Genomic DNA, 19,875 nt, shown 5'->3' on the forward strand with positions numbered 1-19,875 from the left:
TGAACAGGGACAAAAGGACAAAAAGGAAATCTACCAAAATATAATCAAGATTTTGTTGGACTCCTGGATAACTTTTGTCCTCTTCTCTATTTACTACATGTCTGTTACCGTGGCACGCTGCTTCAATAAAATGCAAATTCATCTTCAACTTTCAAATTTCAAGGCAAGACTTTATAAGACATACCATCAGACAATACATGCCTTGCCAAACTGAGAATGTCACAACTCAGAATTTTCTCTTTTTTATGTGCAATAAAAACTCGCAGTTGCAAGTTACTAGCAGTGTGACCTTGTATAAATTAACCACTCTGCCTGTTTCCTCATCCATAAGTGGTTTTAATAATGACTTCTTTGGTTATTTAGCACATTAAATATGGTAATATATAAGGCACCTGACTTATACAAGCATTCAATGAAAGCACCTTTCTTTCACTACAGCTAATAACACAGAAAACATATGCAATTATATCTGTTGTAGAAAGGGATTTATCAACGAAGCATTACCGAAGATAATATTCAAGGCAATTTAAAATCCTCAGCAGTCCATGAACCCAGCTATAAGCAGATTCTACAGCACACACCACTTTTAGGGACCCTTGATTACCCTGAGCCTACCCAGGTAATCTAGTACCATCTTTTTTTTTTTTTTTTTTTAAAGTAGGCTCCACACCCAATGTGGAGCTCCAACTCATGGCCCTGAGATCACAAGTCACATGCTCTATACCTACTGAGCCAGCTAGGAACCCCCAGGATAATCTATTTTAAAGACACCTGAGTAGCAACCTAATTCCATGTGCAACTTTAACTCCTCTTTCCTATTTAACATGTTCCACAGGATCCAGGAATTAGGACACAGAATTCATCTGCGGGCCATTATTCTACCTAGCACACGGTGATACCACATGCATAACAACTCAGTATTTCAGAAGCTGGCTGAAATCAGATTCCCACAACAAAGCACCAAGGTGAATTGCTCTTTTCTGTTTGTGTACTCTGATGTTCCCAGTGGTTGATCAACATTCAGTCTCTTATATCAGAAAAGCACATTTGCTTTTTTTTTCAAGATTTTTAAAATTGATTTATTCATGAGAGACAGAGAGTGAGGCAGAGACATAGGCAGAAGGACAAGTAGGCTCCTCACAGGGAGCCCGATGCAGGACTCGATCCCAGGACCCGGGGATCATGACCTGAGCCAAAGGCTTAAACACTGAGCCACCCAGGTGCCCCAGAAAAGCACATTTCTGTAAGAACCATACTTAAATGAATGAATGCTCTCCATCTATTCAGCCCTGCTTCAGGGCCAAGTGCCAGGGCCACATCTAATAGAGAAGACTTAAGGGCAGTCTCAGCTCATGAAGCCCTCACCAACCCAGGGGAAGGGGATGACCAAGTGAAACCCCAGTAACACTGAAATCAGAACTTCCAAAGTTCTGTGGAGCTGCAACAGGTTGTCAGTGAAGGCTTTCCTGAAAAAGGCATTTGGGTGAAATGTGTAGGGAGGAAATAGAAGCAAGGGGCTGAAGGCACTGAGGCTCAGGCACATTCTGTCAAGGGTATAAGGAAACAGCCCCCTGGGGAGCTGGGCTGGGGAGCACGGAGAGCAGCGGAGTGGGCCCATGTCCTTGGGCTGCTGAATGGGAAGGCAGGAGAGCGCCATTTATGAACTCGATCCTAAGGATCACAGGGGCCAAAAGGCCAAAGAAGGAAGAAAAAAGGCCTCAAAACTGGGCAGCAAATTGTTCCCCAGAGAAGCCAGAAAACTGCAACAAATGAGGGAAGAGGCGGAGCAGAGGAAGACAGAGGCAGGGGAAGGAGGGAGAGGACTTTTCTGGGCGGCCACCAAGCGCCAGCCACTGCATTTGTGCAGGACTATATAAGGAATGTGTGGAAAAATCATAAAGACAAAGAATTACGGAGGTTGCCAGAGGTTGGGAGGAGGGAGGGACCTATGAGAAGTTAGTATTTAATGGGGACAGAGTTTCAGGGCTTTTTTTAAGATTTTATTTATTTATTTGACAGAGAATGAGAGAGCGAGCACAAGCAGGCAGAGTCAGGCCGAGGGAGAAGCAGGCTCTGCGCTGAGCAGGGAGCCCAACGCAGGGAGCCCAACGCGAGGCTGGATCCCAGGACTCGGAGTTCATGACCTGAGTGAAGGCAGATACTTAACCATCTCAGCCACCCAGGCACCCCAGAGTTTCAGTTTTGCAAGACAAAGAAATGGGTTCTGGGGTAGACAGTGATGATGGGTACTGAACACTACTGAGTGATATACATAAAAATGGTTAAGATGGTTAATCTTACATTATGTGTATTTGGCCATGATTTTTTAAAATTGAAGGAAAAAGGAAAAGAATGAATGGAACTTGACAAAGGAGGGATTTCTCTGCTTATCCATTTCTCTTTCTAGCAGCCAAATATTGAAAAGAAGTAGTATGTGAGATTAAGTAAAAAAAAAAAAATCCTACAATAAGCTTGGATACCTTCATGGGCTAAGGAGAAGCAACAGTAAGGGAAAGAAAGATAATATGGGATGACAGTATAAGATCTGGAATAAATCCCAGAGAGGCAAACAGACTCAGAATCCAGAGAACATGTGGGGAGGGCAGTGGGGGGCGTAGGGGGAAGGAGGAGCTTTGGTGAGAGGTGGAGGACTCTCTTCCACCAGAAAGGAGAAAGAGAGGGCTGGCTATGAGGCAGGAGAGAAGTAAAGGATGTCAGAAGTTAGGGAGAAGAGAAACGGAGAACTGCAGTGTCCAAAAGAAAAGGGAATTGCTTCATCTGGATCACTGACCAAAATTCTAGAAGTCAGTTGCGTATGTCAAGGTTTCAATGGAGAACAGTTAAGTCTCAGTTGTGGTTTTATCTCGAAGCAGCTCTGTTACTTTTGCTAAGTCCGCTAAACTTCTTAAACCACATCTCTCAAAGAGGGGGATTTGCTAAAATAATCCAACTGTCCCTTCCAGCTCTACATTTCAATGGTTTTAAAAGCAGAGAGCTTATCCTTTGCACCGTGTCAGTTTACCTACCTACTCACCCACACCACCAACCCCCACCCCCGCCCCCCCCCAAAAAAAAAAGACTGAAATGAGAACAAAAGTCAAGGTGAAAAAAAAAAAGTCAAGGTGATATAAAATAAATACCCTTGGGCTGATTTCACATTTCACTTTAAATAGTGAGAGCCACAACAAACAGATGGTTACCGCTGACAAGAGATGTGTCATTACAGTCCTAATGATAACTGATGTTTTTACAGCTCTTTATAAAGTGCCTTCACAGACCAATCATTTGTGATCTTCCTCACAACAGCTATGTGAGACCGGTATGGTCCTAGTATTCTTCTATCCATTTTGCAGTAGAGGCAAGTGAGCCTGACAAGTTGGTGAAGTGCCCAGGCTCCCAGAGCACGTTAAGTGACAAACCTAGGACTGACATGGGGGCTCAGGACTCAAAACACAGGATTTTTTTAAAAAAAACTTGTGGGGTACCTGGGTGGCTCAGTTGGTGAAGCGGCTGCCTTTGGCTCTCAGATCATGATCCCAGGGTCCTGGGATTGAGCCCCCGATTTCACTGATCCCTGCTCAGGGCATGCTGATCCCTGCTCAGGGCATGCTGATCCCTGCTCAGGGCATGCTGATCCCTGCTCAGCGGGGAGCCTACTTCTACTCCCTCTGCCCCTCAGCCCTCCAGTCATGCTCTCTCTCCCTCTCAAATAAAAAAATCCTTTTAAAAAAAAAAGAAAAATTGTTTCTTAGACACTGACACACAGTATCTAAGATTTCCCACTTGGTGTCACAAACATAGAAAACATAGGGGTCAAAAGAAATTTGCAGAAGTTTGTGCTTTCACTTGATCCTGGCAAATAGTTTACTGAAATTCAAGTACAAACTTAATTTCCATGTGATAAATGATTGGAATATGAAGGGCAGAGATGGTAAAGGATTAGAACCCAACAGTTCCAATGTCCTAACAGTCTCAGGATGAGAAAAATGGAGGTCTCCTCTGGGAGGAACAGCCTGTGGGAGGCCAAAGCAACACTAGAACTCAGAGCTCCCACCAAGCCTAGAGCTCTTGGCCCTGGCCAGGTCTTACATAGCCTCTAAGAAAAGTTAACGACAAAACTGCTCCTTCACACTGAAATGGTTCCAATTTAAATAATGTGAGGGGCTCATTCTCTCCTTTTTACATGTGCAAACCATATGGATGCTGCCTAGAAACGGGCCTAGGATTCTCTGGAGCAAATTCTCCTCACAAATGAGAGGGTTTGTAATGAGTCATGCCTCATTTTAGTACAAAAGTTAAGTAAATGTGTCCAATAAGGAACCCATCTGAGAGAACCTGAAGTGAAGTGAGAGTGCCTCCATTACCTTCGTCTACCTAAAAAGTGCTTTTTAGACAATTTAAAATTGAAAAACTAAAAAAATGAAAATATTTTGAAGAGGACCATATTGTCCAAGTAGTCCTATTTTCCTCCTCTGGCAGTAATATTGTAATGAGTCAGCAGGTGCTTCACTGCCAAAATTACTTTTATCACAAAGCTAGGAAATGTGGAATGCTTCAACTGAAGACTTCACAAGGAGAATAGATGAGGACATGAAAATGATGTATATTACGAAATTGCAGATTCCATCTTATATGCACATAGAGAAAAAAACAGTATGAGGCTTTCTTGAGACTAGAAAGGATTCAAGGACAAGAATGTCAAAGAGGAGCCCTTCTGAGGTGAGCAGAAATCTGACTTTCTTCCCTCAGGGCACTTGGGAGCTGCCAAGAGAAAAGATTTCTACCAAGGAAAAGTGATCAAAACTTCTTGGTGAACATGCTAATATAGGCTAATGTGACAAATGCAAAATACCACATTTGTTCAGTTCTGGAGCTGTTAAGAGGAAGACTGAGATATTAGGCCAAAAGCTATTCAAAGGCAGAGTAAAGTCTCTAGTTTCACAGTGTTTTGAGGACATTTGTACCAAAGGAGGAGTGCTCCCTCAAATACATAACCAGGTTTCTCTTCAAAACAGTTGCAAGAACTTAAAATCAAGGGGACAAGACGCTAAGCTCAAGACCCCCAAAGGGAAAAATTTAATCTCCCACAGTTTTCCAAGGCCAAGGAGACAAAAAAAGTCTTTTACAATTTCAATGAAAAGCCTGGAAGAACCACACCTGAGGAGCACAGCAACCACAACTGGACTGAGTCTTCCTAAAACTGCAACCTGGCCTTGACTTAGCTCAACTCCCAATGGTGCGACTCCTCACTATATTTACCTAACCGAGGAAAAGGAGGAAATTCTCTCTGGAGGAAGATGTGCTGCAGAACTAGTAAGATTCTTTCACACAAAACTGCTTGTTATAGGATTAAAACATTATAAGCTATTATGAGGTGAGAAAAAAAATTGTAAGAAAATGTAACCGGGATCCCTGGGTGGCGCAGCGGTTTGGCGCCTGCCTTTGGCCCAGGGTGCGATCCTGGAGACCCGGGATCGAATCCCACATCGGGCTCCTGGTGCGTGGAGCCTGCTTCTCTCTCTGCCTGTGTCTCTGTCTCTCTCTCTGTGTGACTATCATAAATAAATAAAAAAATAAAAAAAAAAAAAAAAGAAAATGTAACCAAGGGGACCTGGTGGCTCAGTGGTTGAACATCTGCCTTTGGCTCAGGTCATGATCCTGGGGTCCTGGGACTGAGTTCCACATCAGGCTCCCCGCAGGGAGCCTGCATCTCCCTCTGCCTATCTCTGTGTCTCTCATGAATAAATAAATAAAATCTTTAAAAAAAAAGAAAATGTAACCAATATTCAAGAGAGAACAAAGAGATGCAGACTCATAGATGCTCCAGATAACAGGATTCAGCAGACAAAACCTTTGAAATAATTGATTAGTCAAAGAAATTAGTCAAAGAAAATGAGACCAAAAAAAGGGAATTGGATGGAAAGATGGAGAATTTCCAAAAGGAACTAGAATCTAGGTCTATGGCCCTACCACCTTGAACACACTCAATCTCGTCTATAAAAATAATCAAATGGAAGTCATAGAAAAATAAAATACTCTAAGAAAAATATAATGTCTGAAATAACTCAGACGAGTCAATTAGCAGGGTTGGGTTTAATAGCAGACTGGATGTAATAAACTTGGAATATAAAAGTTAATGGAAAACATCCCTATTAAAGCCCAAATAGAAGAGGGGAGGGGCACCTGGTTGGCTCAGTCCAGAGCTTGTAACTCTTGACCTTGGGGTTGTGAGTTCAAGTGCCATGTTGGGTGTAGAGATTACTTAAAAATAAATAAAAATTAGGGCAGCCCTGGTGGCGCAGCTGTTTGCTGCCACCTGCAGCCTGGGGTGTGATCCTGGAGACCAGGGATTGAGTCCCACATCGGGCTCCCTGCATGGAGCCTGCTTCTCCCTGTCTGTGTCTCTGCCCCTCTCTCTCTGTGTCTATGAATAAATAAATAAAATCTTATAAATAAATAAATAAATAAATAAATAAATAAATAAATAAATAAATAAATAAATAAATAAATAAATAAAATTAAAAAATAGATCATAAAGAACATGGAAAAGGTCTGACCATGTAAGTGGTAGAGTCAGAAGAAAGTAACAGAACAGGGCAGTTCTGCAATATTTGAAGAGACAATGGCTGGGAATTTTAAGATTTCTTTCTTTTTAGAGAGAGAGAGAGAGCGAGAGAGCAAGCATGCAAGTGGAGGAAGAGGCAGAAGGAAAGGGAGATTCTCAGCAGACTGCCCACTGAGCTCGGAGCCTGACTTGGGGCTCAATCTTATGACCCTGAGATCATGACCTGACTGAATCAAGAGTCCAACACTTAACTGAGGCACATAGGTGCCCTGAGAATTTTCCAATACTGAGGAAAGACATCAACCTTTAAATTCCAGAAGGTCAACAGACCAAAGCAAGATGAACGTAAGGAAAACCACACCTGGACTTGTGAATGTCAAATGTTTAGTACAAAAACATGGCAAGCACTAAGGAAATCATGTAGCAACCCCCAAACAGTCTGATACAACTTGGTCTTCCTATTATTGGAGAGGTAATAATAAAAAGGATACTGGGAGGGGCACCAGAACTCAACAGTAAAGTTTAAATTCTTTAGTAGGGTTATAGTCACTCTGCTCTTGACCAAGTACAGGAAAACTCTACAATAACATAAATGTGAATATACTATGATGGATGGTTGCCTCTTGGTTTCTACCTGGCCACAGATTGCATATCATGAACCTTATAATGTGACTTCATTTTACGCAATCAAAAATTTTTAATCCCAGGGGTGCCTGGGTGGCTCAGTTGGGTAAGCATCTGACTTCAGCTCAGGTCATGATCTCAGTCCCCAGGAATACAGCCCCACCTGGGCTCCCTCCTCTGCGGGGAGTCTGCTTGAAGATTCTCTCTCCCTCTGCCCCTCCCCCACTGCTAGTGTTCTCTGAAATAAATAAAACCTGTAGAAAAAAATTTTAATCCTAGTAATAGTTTTATGGTAGAGTTTACTAAAATCAGGGGGAAAAAACACTGATGGAGTAGCAGAATAAGATGGGACTCTAGAGGTAAACAGTCCAACCCCTATGTTAGGTGATAACAAAACTGAAGCCTGGAGCAATAAGAATGATGTGCACAGCACCTACAGCTATTTAGAAGCTGACTGGAAATCTGAACAGCATCCTTCTAACTTCTAATCCAGCCTTGTGATTCTGGCACCAGGCCGATCCAAGGTCAAATCCAATCCAAAGTGAAAATTCTTGGTGTAAATGCTTTTATTTAATGAATATATATATATATATATATATATATATATATATATATATATTTGGACCAATAGTGATGGAAAAATCACTGCTACTGATGCAAAATACAACACACTAGGTGCTCATTTACTGAGCATGTAGACGTGGAGACCCGACATCATCACTGGGCAGAGCTCCTACACACACACACACACACACACAAGGACTTTGGTCATTCTGTGAAGCCAATGTTCACAGGCAGAGCAGAAGAACAGGTCAGAGAGGTAGAGAAGGGTGTGGCCAAAGACTATCACTTAAACCCCAGCAGTCAGGGACGCCTGGGTAGCTCAGCGGTTTGGCGCCTGCCTTTGGCCCAGAGAGTAATCCTGAAGTCCCAGGATCGAGTCTCACGTCAGGCTCCCTGCATGGAGCCTGCTTCTCCCTCTGCCTGTGTCTCTGCCTCTGTGTGTGTGTCTCTCATGAATAAATAAATAAAATCTTGAAAAAAAAAAAAACAGCAGGTTATTTCTGTGAGTCTCCACAACGCGATTAAGAACATGCACAATATCACCACACATGGTGGTGAATAACAGAAAATATCCCACGTCGCCATACATAGGGGTGAGAGAAAACGAGAAGACAAGAGCTGACCCTCCGTACAGATTCTTTATTACCAGAGCACAAGGTGTACCCTCAGCGCCCGTAGCCTTTTACTTCACACAGTTCACATATTTTCTTAAGTGGGGATTAGTGAGCCTTCAAAGGAGAAGAGGATGACTGATGAACCATCTAGCCCCTCTTAAATGTCTATGCTTTATGGGTTTTATTTTCTTTAATGATTTTATTTAATTATTTGAGAGAGAATGAGGGGGAGGGGTCCACGGAGAGGGAGAAGCAGACTCCCCACCCAGCAGGAAGCCCGACATGGGGCTCAATTCCAGGACCCTAAGATCATGACCCGAGCCAAAGGCAGATGCTCAACCAACTGAGCCACCCAGGCATCCCAAATGTATGTTTTTAAATTCTCACTTAAAAGCCAAGTTGTGCCCAAAACACATTCAGTGTGGCATCTGAGGTTCCTTCTGAATTTATCACCTTGAATGTTAGTCATTTCCCTATCATAACCTTCTTCAATATAAATACTTAACTAATAATCCCTGATAAAACTAAAGTCACTGTTCTGTATAGCTGTTTCAGTAAATCAGCTCTATGCTTACTCATGATTTTTGTACAGCTTTTGCTAGTATTTTAACCTTATACAGGAGGATGTGTATTCTCTCCCTGTCTCTCTCCCTCTCCCTCACTCTCCCCACCATATAGTACATATAGACTATGTATTTATATAATATACATCAATAGATATAACTTAGGAAGGAGCATTCACATTATGCAACATGTCAGGAATATAGTACATAAAATATTTTACACTATTGTCTATTTCAAACTAGCTCTTAGGAAAACAAAAAACATGAATCCCTGCACATGCTATCTCAATTAATATCCTACTTCAATCTGTTAAAATACCTTGATTTGCTCAATTGTTAATAGTTAAAAATACTGATTTTTCTAACTCAAAGTAGGCATGGTCTTCTAAAATTATAGAACTACAGTCACTTGATTTTATGTCATTTTACCTAAACAGCGAGGACAATACAAAGATTTGGTAAGAAACGGATTTTTTTAAGAAACTGATTTATAAAGAGTACAGTGAGATATGAACTACGTCTTTTGTTCTCTACAAAATAAAAGGAAAACATGCCATGAAAAAATTTTAAGAAGATATCTTTTAACATAAGTGAAAGTTCTATTTTCACCCATAAATAGTAACACATCTGTTATTTTGACAGAGGATTACTCGGGTTGTGGATGTTTCATGCCTTTAACTGTGTCAGCGGCCAATCTAGGAATGGCACGTGGCAGGAGAAAAACATGTGAAAGGTCGTTAAGAGGTCATAAGGGGTCTTACAGCCCTTCAAGTGCCTCCTGTTTTACACTTTCTGGCCACTTCACAGTTCACCTGTATCTCTAGATCAGTAGAAATGGGCTTGAAGGAGGAAAAATCTAGATCTGTGTTCTTTACTTCTAACAGCTCTACTAAAACATACCAATATGTACTATGACAAAGTTCTGGAAAAACTCAAACTGATCCAAGATTATTCTACTACCTCTGAAGTTGAGGTTATTTCATGTATAGTTTTCTAAGAATATTTATCAATATACATTTCATGTATATTTCAATTAAGCTCCTGCACCTGTATTGTAACCATACTTCCTCTTAATGTACACTAGTCCTTAAAAAGAATCCTTTAATTGGTAGTAAATCAGAAACACTGAACTTCATGTTTCATGTTCAGCAGTTGAGCATCTGCCTTCGGCTCAGGGCTTGATCCTGGGGTCCCAGGATGGAGTCCCACATTGGCCGCCCTGCAGAGAGCCCGCTTCTCCCTCTGCCTGGGTCTCTGCCTCACTCTCTGTGTCTCTCATGAATAAATAAATAAAATCTTTAAAACAAAACAAAACAAACAAAAAGCAAAAGGTGGAGAGGAGCTGAGCCCTTGCTAGAAGAGCCAGCCCCCAACCCACCTCTTGGAAAACCTGCCCAGATCCAAAGAGCTGCCCAGCTGAGTCCTATCCAAATTGTCAACTCACAGAATCAAGAGCTAAGCTAAATGCTGGTTCTTTTAAAGCACTGATCAGGGGCACTTGGGTGGGGTCTGCCTTTGGCTCAGGTCATTATCCCAGAGTCCTGGGATCTAGCCCAGCAACAGGCTCCCTGCTCAGCAAGGAGTCTGCTTCTCCCTCTCTCTCTCTCCCCCTGCTCATGCTCACTCATGCACATCCTCTCTCAAATAAATAAATAAATAAATAAATAAATAAATAAAAATTTTAAAACCACTGACTAAAACAATATTGTGTTTGTTAAGCAGCAAAAGCTAACTGCTACAGTAAGGAATGGAGTCATTCAGTGAACATGTAGCAAATGTCTTCGTATGTGAACGAGTGCTCTCAGTAATTACTGGGGGCACAAAGATTAATATGCAATAGTGCTTACATTTAGGCATCCCCTCCAAGGACACTAATAAAGTGTGAATTACAAAATCTATTTAGAGGATAGGAAGGCTCACTCAAGGAAGAGGTCACATTGGAGCTGGTTTGTAGGGGAAAAAATAGGAAGTCATTGGTAGATAGGAATGGACGTCAGAAGCAGACAAGAAACAGCATGTGCAATAGCACAGATGCAGGAAAGAACTCAAGGAATGTTCTAGGAATGGCAAATAGTTTAGGACAGATGGAGTGTGGGGAGGAAACAGCAGATGATGGAACAGGAAAAGCAGGTCGAAGGCAAATAATTAAGGGTATCCTACTGTAAATCATGCTAAGGAATGTGAATGCCTCTTGTAGGGTGTAGAGAGCTACAAATCACTTTTTAAGTAGGAAATGACATGAGTAAGTCTGTGTTTTAGGCAAAAGCAAGCTGATGACAAGTGGGGGATTAGAGGCAAGAAGAATCAGGGAGATCGGTTGGGAGGCTATTACTACAATCCCAAAGGCGACCTGAACCAAAGTAAATACAGCCTCTAAGAGGGATAGGGACTGTGTGGGAGGAGGGAGACAGTGCCAAGATGTCTACTTTGGGATCCTGGATTCATGGTAAATATATCAATTAAGGCAGGAAAGCAGAAGAGCAGACTGAAGAGGAACAACGCATGTCTTTTATTAAGACACATGTCATCAGAGATCCAGTGGGAGACGTCCAGGAGGCAGGTAAAGATATAGAGCTAGACCTTCTGCTGAAGGGCAGGTGGTGAGAACAGATAGACCAGGGGAGTCTTTTGAACACAGGGCAGGGGGAGAGGGACAATTGAAGACCTAAGAATGGACATGAACACAGAGCACTGAGAGGAAAAAAATACAGGTGAAGAGAAAAAGCATTGAGGGGCATTGATAATTTGAGAGGCAAAGAAAAGAAGGAGCATCCACCACTGGCAACTCTCCCTGGGAAGGGAAAAAGGGAAGGGTCATTCAGCAAGTCTGGATTATGAATTAAGGAAAAGTGGATACTCATCCATTATGCCACATTCTTTCCTCCAGCCAAGTCATCACCAGGTTCTTCCCTAGGGTTCTTCCCACTCTGGAGGGGCTCTGAGGACATAATCAGTGTTAGGGGGAGACCACAACAGGGGCCACTTGAGTAATAGTGTCCATGAATCTTCTTGAAAAACCCCCTTTTTCAAACCCCTTCTCTGGCACCTGCTACAACAAAGAACATTTCCAACTTTCATTCTTGGGGTACTTATTTTAAATATGCTTATAATTAATATACTGCACTTTCCAAACGTATTGCCTTTATCTATTTCTAATAACTAAAAGAGAGGTTTTAAAAAATAACCCCAAGATAGGCAAAAGTTTTATAAATAGAACCCAAAAAGCAATAGCCATAAAAGAAAAAAAAGTCCATCATTGGACTTCATTAAAAATCATCAAAGACTGCATGAAGATAGTGAAAAGGCAAGCCACACACTGGGAGAAAATACTTGTAATACATATTATCTGACAAAGGACTCCTATACAGAATACAAAAGAACTCAAAGATAAAGATCCACTTCAAAACCTGGCCAAGATTTTAACAAAAATTTCACAAAATGATATCAAAATGCCAGTAAGTTCATGAAATGGTATTTAACACTAGTCACTAGGAAATAGAAATTAAAGCCGTAAGGACCACCTCACACCCGTTAGGATGGCTATTATCTAAAGAAAAAGGAGAAAGGAAAAGAGGGAAAAAAGAAAAAACGGAATAGGGGCGCCTGGGTGGTTCAGTCCTTTGAGCATCCGACTCGATTTCAGCTCAGGTCTTTCTTTTAAAGATTTTATTTATTTATTCAATACAGACACAGAGAGGCAGAGACACAGGCAGAGGGAGAAGCAGGCTCCCCTCAAGGAGCCTCATGTGGGTCTCCATCCCAGGATCCCAGGATCATGACCTGAGCCAAAGGCAGACGCTCAACCACTGAGCCACCCAGGAGCCCTCAGCTCAGGCCTTCATCTCTGGGTCATGGGATAGAGCCTGGATTTGGGGTTCCATGCTGGGTATGGAGCCTACTTGGGGTTCTCTCCTCCTCTCCCTTTACCCCCTCCCTCCCCCACTCACTAGCATGCTCTCTCATTCTCTCTTCCTCTCACTAAAAATATAAAATAAAGGAAAAAACAGAATTGGGATCCCTGGGTGGCGCAGCGGTTTAGCGCCTGCCTTTGGCCCAGGGCACGATCCTGGAGACCCGGGATAGAATCCCACGTCGGGCTCCTGGTGCATGGAGCCTGCTTCTCCCTCTGCCTGTGTCTCTGCCTCTCTCTCTCTCTCTCTCTCTCTGTGCGACTATCATAAAAATAAAAAAAATAAAAATAAAATAAAAAAAAAAAAAAAACAGATTTAAGTGTTGGCATGGATGCGGAGAGACTGCGGCCCCCTTCCACTCTTCTGAGAATGTCACACGGTGCAGTAGCTATAAAAAACAGGATGGTGGGTTTCTCAAAAAATGTAAATAGAATTACCATAGCAGATCCAGCAGTTCCACTTCTGGGTACGTGCCCCCAGGAAACTGAAAGCAGGGTTGTGAAATACTTGTACACCCATGTTCTGAGCAGCACTATTCACAACAGGCAAAAGGTGGCAGCAATCTCAGTGTCCACCCGACAGATATATAAGTGGATAAACAAAATGTGGTAGATGCTGACAGTGTGATAGCACTCAGCCTTAAAAAAAAAAAAATCCTGACACGTAATACAACATGAATGAAACTTCAGGACATTTGGCTCAGTAAGATAAGCCGGTTACAAAAGAGCAAATATTCTGTGATTCTACCCCTGAGATACTTGAATTAGTCAAATTCATTGAGACACAAAATACAATGGTGCTTGCCAGGGGCCATGGAGAAGGGAAACCAGGGATTTACTGTTTGATGGGCACAGTTTCAGGTCTACAAGATGAGAACAGTTCTGCAGACACATGGTAGTGATGGTTGTTACCCAACAATGTGAATGTGCTTACGGCCACTAACTGTATACGCATCAAGGGTTACGGTGGTGTATTTTATGTTACCTGTGATTTGCCACCACTGAATTTGTTTCAATTTTAAAACCCCCAGGGAGATAACAGTATGCCCTCCCACCAAGAACAGCTGAACTTAAAAGACTGCCCCTGCCCCCAACCAAGTGTTAGCGAAAATACAGAACAACTGGGACTGGAACTCCTTACACCACTGGTAGAGCCTACATTGGTACAATCACTTTGGAAGACTATTTGGCAATTATTTACTAAAGATAAATATAAGCGTCCTCTATGACCATGCAACTCCATTCCTAGGTGTGTGCTCATGAGAAATGAGTGGGCATGTGCACCAAAAAAACGTTAAGGAAGACTGTTCATAGCAAGAATGTTCAGGGTCACCTGGGTGGCTCAGTCCAATAAGTCCCGGACTCTTGGTTTCGGCTCAGGCTCTGATCTCAGGGTCATGAGATGGAGCCCTGTGCAGCTTCTTCGGCCTCCGAGCTCAGCCTCTGAGTCTGCTTGCAATTCCTTCCTCCTCCCTCTCCCCCGCCTCCTACCCCTCTCCCCCCTGGCTCCCCCCAACACTCCGTGCTCTCTCTAAATAAAATTTTTAAAAATAAAAATGAATGTTCGTAGTTGCTTTATTCATATTAACCACATACTAAAAACAACCCTAAAATCCAACAGAATGGATAAACAAATGTAGTATGTCCATCCAATTCAACTATAAATCAACAATGAACTAGAATGAATTACTACTACACACAGTAACATGGATCAGTCTCCCATACATTATTATGTTAATGTGAAAGACATACACAAGAATCCCTTAACTGCATGAAGACTGCCTGAAGACATACACAAGAATCCCAAAACTAGTAGCTGGAGTTTTTAAAAACCATAATGTGAAAAAAGAAATCTGAATATGGTGACCTTCAGGTTTGTAGTGAGTGAGATAAAAAATGACCAGAAGGGGAAAGAGGAGAAAATCGGGGGTTGCGGAAGAGATCCATATCTTGACCTGGGCGGTGTTCACACACGTCAAAATTCACTGAGCAGGACACTTTGGAATAATGTGTTTTACACTTTATTGTATGTATGTCATACCTCATAAAATAAAATATCTCTAAAGCACCTAATGTCTCTACAATGAGGGTAGTAGGATTCAAAAAGGGAATAAAAATCTCAACTTGTTGGGCTATTCCTTTCAGACCTAGAAAATGAGACCCTATTCCTATTAGAAGCATAGAGGGTTGATTAATTGCCGGAGTCAGATAATGAATCTAGTAAGTCCCACACACTGCAAACTTACCTGTTCCTAAATGTCGACGAGCTTTCCTGAAGCCACTCCATATCCGTGGGGTCTTTACATTAAGAACCCCCTCAGTCCTCAGTCTAGCCTATACTTTCTGAGTCAGAGGTCCCAATTTGCTTTCTACTGGTACGTCCAATTTGGCCTTTTAAAGCTTTGAGAACAGCATCTGACTTTGTTTTACACCCTCATCGGCAGGGGCTAATTAAATCCCTCTTCAGCTATAAAGGCAGAATGTCAAAATTCACAAGATATCACCACATTCCCGAATTGTGATGAATGCGTACACCCCGAGGAAAGAGAAAGCTTCATTCTCGTTAACAGCCATTTTGATGCCTGCCCCTTACACAGCCAAGGTAGCAAGAACTTTAACTTCCCTGGGAGAGCACCATGAGCCACGGCCCACCATTCTAAGAGAAAAATCCACAAAGCTAAACCCCTCCCTTCTTCCACCATTCATAATACTGTGCTACCCAGTCGTTGAAAAGGCCCTTAATATGCAAATCTTTATGTTTTAATGACCCTCGAAGGCAAATTCTTTTCAATTGCATCACAATGAAAAACCCTTAATTTGATAGTCTTTGATCCCCCTTTGAAAACCTGCCGTTAATTTAGTGAAATGGGTGAATTATGAAGGTACCTCGTCTGTGTTCAGCTTGGGGAAAGAAAAAGGACGAGATGGTTAAAAAAAAAAAAAAAAAAAAAAAAAAGCCTGGTTTCAAAGAAGCAGCTTGATGCTTTGGTGTTCTGGTAAGCGGTATGCCCAGTCAACAGCAAGATGTAGTTTTTGTGAAAAGCAGATACTATTGTGTAGGCTCAACAGGGTGACTGGTTAAGTGTCCCAAATGAAATCATTCAAAAAAAATTAGCAGTTTTACACAGTCTAGGCAAGTGTTTTTAAAAGCAACAACTTGTTAAATGCAAAGCCACATAGTCACAACGGAAAACAAAGCTTCTTTGGGGGTGGGGAGGTAAAAAGTAACAACTACATGCAGGATTTTATTTAAATACACTGTAATAGGATAAGCTGGTTTTCTCCTCTGGAAATGCCTCAAAATAGGTTTCACTTCATAAAAGTCTATATAAATGTCAAGATATTGGAATGCGAGAATTATAAAACCGGCTAGGTGTATTAATTTTTCTACATACCTGTGGTTTTTTTGATTCCAGTACTAGCTTACTCGCGTATATTCACTCCTATTTTTCAGCAATCACTTCTGGAAGCCCCCGTTTTGGCTTCCACACTGCCACCTGTAGACATAAAAGAGAAATAAACCTTATGCATTATTCATCAACCACGCATCTTTTCTAAGCAACTAACAGGGACAATTGGGGCAAAAGTAGCAAAGTCTTTGCTCCAAGAGATTTTTTTAAAAAGTGTTCTTTCTCCTCTGTGTGGAAATTCTTAAGGAGTCCCTCCCGGGAAGGTTTGATAAATTACTTAGAAATCGAAACAGATTAAATCTCACATCAACACCACTCTGATCAGTCCATTAAGAGATGGAGTCACAGAACCCATCCACATGCCAACCCACAACCATTCCGAGATCTGCCACCTCAAATCAGAAGACACTTTAACCACTTTGTTAACTAGGGAATTGAGAATTCTGTGAATTACCACAAAGAAGAAAAAAACATGAGGGAGCGATCCAGGCAAAGCGCACTTGCTCACATGGCTGTAAAATATCTATTAAAAACAGTAATATCAATTCTCAAATGAACCAGTGCCTTCTCCATCCTAAACAGCAGTTAGGTGGGGTTTTCCTCAGAATGCCATGTTCCCGTCGTGAGTGTGAATGTAGAGCGCTGAAAGAAAGGGCTTTCCCAAAACCCCACAGATTTTAACACAGGTAGGTCTTTTTTACTTTAAAAGGAAAAAAAAGTCACATGTATCCAAATCTAAGAGTAGAAGAAGCAGACCAAGCAATAAATGAAAATCCACGAACTCTCAAGTCAAAGCAGCCATGAGGTGAGGGACGTGTGTGCGCGCGCGCGTGCGAGAAGAGTCAGAGATAGAGACACACACACATTTTAGAGTTATTGCGGGTAACAGAGCAAAGCAGGGTGTGTTTTGTGTATGTAAGGGAGAGCGAGGGAACAGAGACAAAGATTCTAGAGTGAATTGAGAAAAACAGACGGAACCATGGGGTGCTGCGTGTGTGCCCGCGCGTGAGACAGACAGAGACAGACACAGATTTTAGAGTGAACAGAGTAACCCCGCGCCGCGCAGCTCTTTACCTCCCGGGTCCCACCGTCCACAGAGAGCAAGTGCCCCAGCTCCAGCACCTTAAGCCAAAGACACAAGCCCCACCCCCACCCCAGCCCCACCCCCAGCCCCACCCCCACCCCACCCCCACCCCACCCGCTAGGCGAGAGAGCGCCGGGAGCCACCCAGCCGGCAAGGCCCGCCGAACCCGCAAAGCCCGCGGGCTTTTCTCTGGCCCCACCGGAGGGACCCATCCCCACTTACCCGCGATTCACTTTAACGCCCGGGAAGCCTGCTCGGGTTTTCAGAGTTGCCGCAAATCCAAGAAAATCCAGTCTCCTCGAGCCACTGTCCTCCTTCCCCCTAGGGCGGACATTCGCACACGCTCACACTCCCTCCCTTCCCAACCCCGAACACGCGCTGGGCCATCCCGAGAGGCTCTTTGGGGGCCGGCCAGCGACCCGTCCTGCTCCCACGTGCCTCCATTAACCCTTCGTCCAAACGTGCACAAGGCGCCAAGTGCATGTGCACCGTCTGCCTTCAGAGAGAAGTTCGGCAAACCCCACCCCGCCCCACCCCCCGCACACAATCACACACCCCACTCCGGCCCTGAAAGCGCCAGCGAGCGCGCGGGCTCGGGCACCCGGCGGGCAGACAATACTCCAGCAACTCCTGCCTTCCCCGCACGCGCCCCGGCGGGTCCCCCGCCACGCCACTCTCGCGTCTCCCCGGCTTCCTGCAGTCCCGAGGGCCCAGAGCGGCGGCCTCCGGATGGTTGCTAGGTGTAGACGGCGAAGAAGAGAGACCCGCACGCACCACCGAGATGGGGGGCGGGGGGCGGTCGCCGTCCTTCAAAGCCGCCCCGGGGCTCCGCTCCCGAGAAAGCGGCGGGGGTGGGGGCTGAGACCCGAGGGGGAGAATCCCCAGGGAGGCAGCTTCTCCGCACCTCTTCCCCACCTCGCACAGCGCGCGCGCACCAGCGTGCACACCGAGGGGCCGCGCACCTTCCCGCTGCCCCCGGACCCACCCGGCCCTCGCCCCCGAGCTCGGTGGCCTGGACGCCAGGGCATCCGACCCGCGGCGGCTCCGGAGGGGGCAGAGCGCCGCGCTCGGGGGTGCCCACCTGCGCGCAGGGTAGCCGACGCGGCCGGTGCGCCGCCCGCCGCGCCGCGTCCGCCGCAGGAGGAGGTGGAGGCGGCCCGAGCCCCGGACTCCACACGTCTCCTCGCTCCCCAGCCGTGCGGTCCTCGCTTCCTCTCCTCCGCGAGGGTGAGCCTCCCACCTAGCCCGCAGGTTCTGCCACCGGCCCGCGGCCCGCCCGAGCCAGAGCTGTCCTCCCCGCCCCTTTCCCGCCGCCCCGCGCAGCGCGCGCTCCGCCCCCCGCCCGCCCACCCCCCACCCCCGCCCGGGCGCAGCCGGGGGCTGCGGGCCCCGGGCCTCGAGTCGCCGCTCCCCGGATCCGGGCGGGGGGGGGCGGGGTTCCGCCCAGACCCCGCGCCCCTAACCCGCTCCCCTCTCCCGCGCCGGCCGCGGCCGCCCGCACTCACCCCGCGGTCAAGGGTGTGGGCACCGCACGCTCTGCCCTCGGTCTTCCGGCGTCGCCGCTCCCCGCCAGGCACCTTCCACGGCCCAGAGGGTGCCTCGTTTCTTGGGGGAAACGGGGGTTGGTGAAGCGGGGTGGAGTGAGCCAGAGAGAGAGAGAAGGCAAAGAAATTAGCATGTCAACTGCCAGGGGATACAAGTTGCTGCCTGTGCCTTGTTTCTGTTACATTAAATACCTGGATGTGCTGCTTTCCTCGTTAAAACCGCAGCAATATTCAGAGGCATGAATGTAAGATTTCCAAGCTCATTGGTTGTAGGGGCTTTTAAAAAACCTAATGATGCAGTAGACAACAGATTCACTCTCTTTAAAAAGTTACTTAATATATGTGGCCACATTTCTTATTTTAAATAATAGCAAAATATAAATAACAGAACAGCTGTGTTTTACAGAAACACATCCAGTTTGTGTTATTTAAGCCCTCTGTAATTATATTAATTGGATTTGTTTTAAAGCGTATTTTAGGTATTTCTTAAGAAAATGGGCTCAGAATTTAGGGATTAGAAATACATAATTTTTAATTTGGCTTTTTGCCATTATTCTAAAATATCAATTTCATGGAAATTATTAAATGTGGTTGTGTAGAAAAATGGATCTTTATTCTCCCGAGCTGGCAACATTCTTAGATTTGGCAAAGGGCAGACTTTTTTTTAACGAAGAAGTAATAAAATTCTCATTCATTTTCTAGGGATGGAATATCTATCTGGTTTAGCAGCTTTTTCTTTAGTGTTTTTCTCTTTGAGGCAAACTTCCTTTCTGTTTCCTCTTAAATTTGTTTTCTTCAAAATTTCCCCCTAAATATAAATAAAGCTATGGATGCCAGGATTTTTGAGCCTTTGTTTTCCTGAAGGGATAGGAAAATGAATTATGATCGATTATCAAAATCAACTCCAGGCTCATGATACTAAATTTCACACTGATTAACTCTGTTTTTCAACTCGGCTTTTAGTAATTTAACCTGCCACTTGAGAACCAAGAGTTTT

The 19,875-nt window shown here is 44.3% G+C and overlaps 1 long non-coding RNA gene across 4 annotated transcripts in view; it reads right to left on the minus strand.

Annotated features, from left to right (window-relative positions):
- Positions 1-18,595, minus strand: part of LOC111094885 — a 124,035-nt gene extending 105,440 nt beyond the window's left edge. For 3 of the 4 annotated variants that reach the window (XR_005386261.1, XR_005386263.1, XR_005386262.1), the window contains exons 1-3: positions 18,416-18,595; positions 17,557-17,655; positions 16,236-16,337 (exon numbers count right to left, since the gene is read on the minus strand). This is a non-coding gene — a long non-coding RNA (uncharacterized LOC111094885). Of the gene's footprint in view, positions 1-16,235; positions 16,338-17,324; positions 17,383-17,556; positions 17,656-18,415 lie in introns of those variants that run through there. The other variant, XR_005386264.1, reaches the window with a different exon arrangement.
- Positions 18,596-19,875: the final 1,280 nt, after the last annotated feature.

This window comes from Canis lupus, chromosome X (assembly GCF_011100685.1).
Source record: "Canis lupus familiaris isolate Mischka breed German Shepherd chromosome X, alternate assembly UU_Cfam_GSD_1.0, whole genome shotgun sequence".
In the NCBI taxonomy this organism is placed as follows: domain Eukaryota; kingdom Metazoa; phylum Chordata; class Mammalia; order Carnivora; family Canidae; genus Canis; species Canis lupus.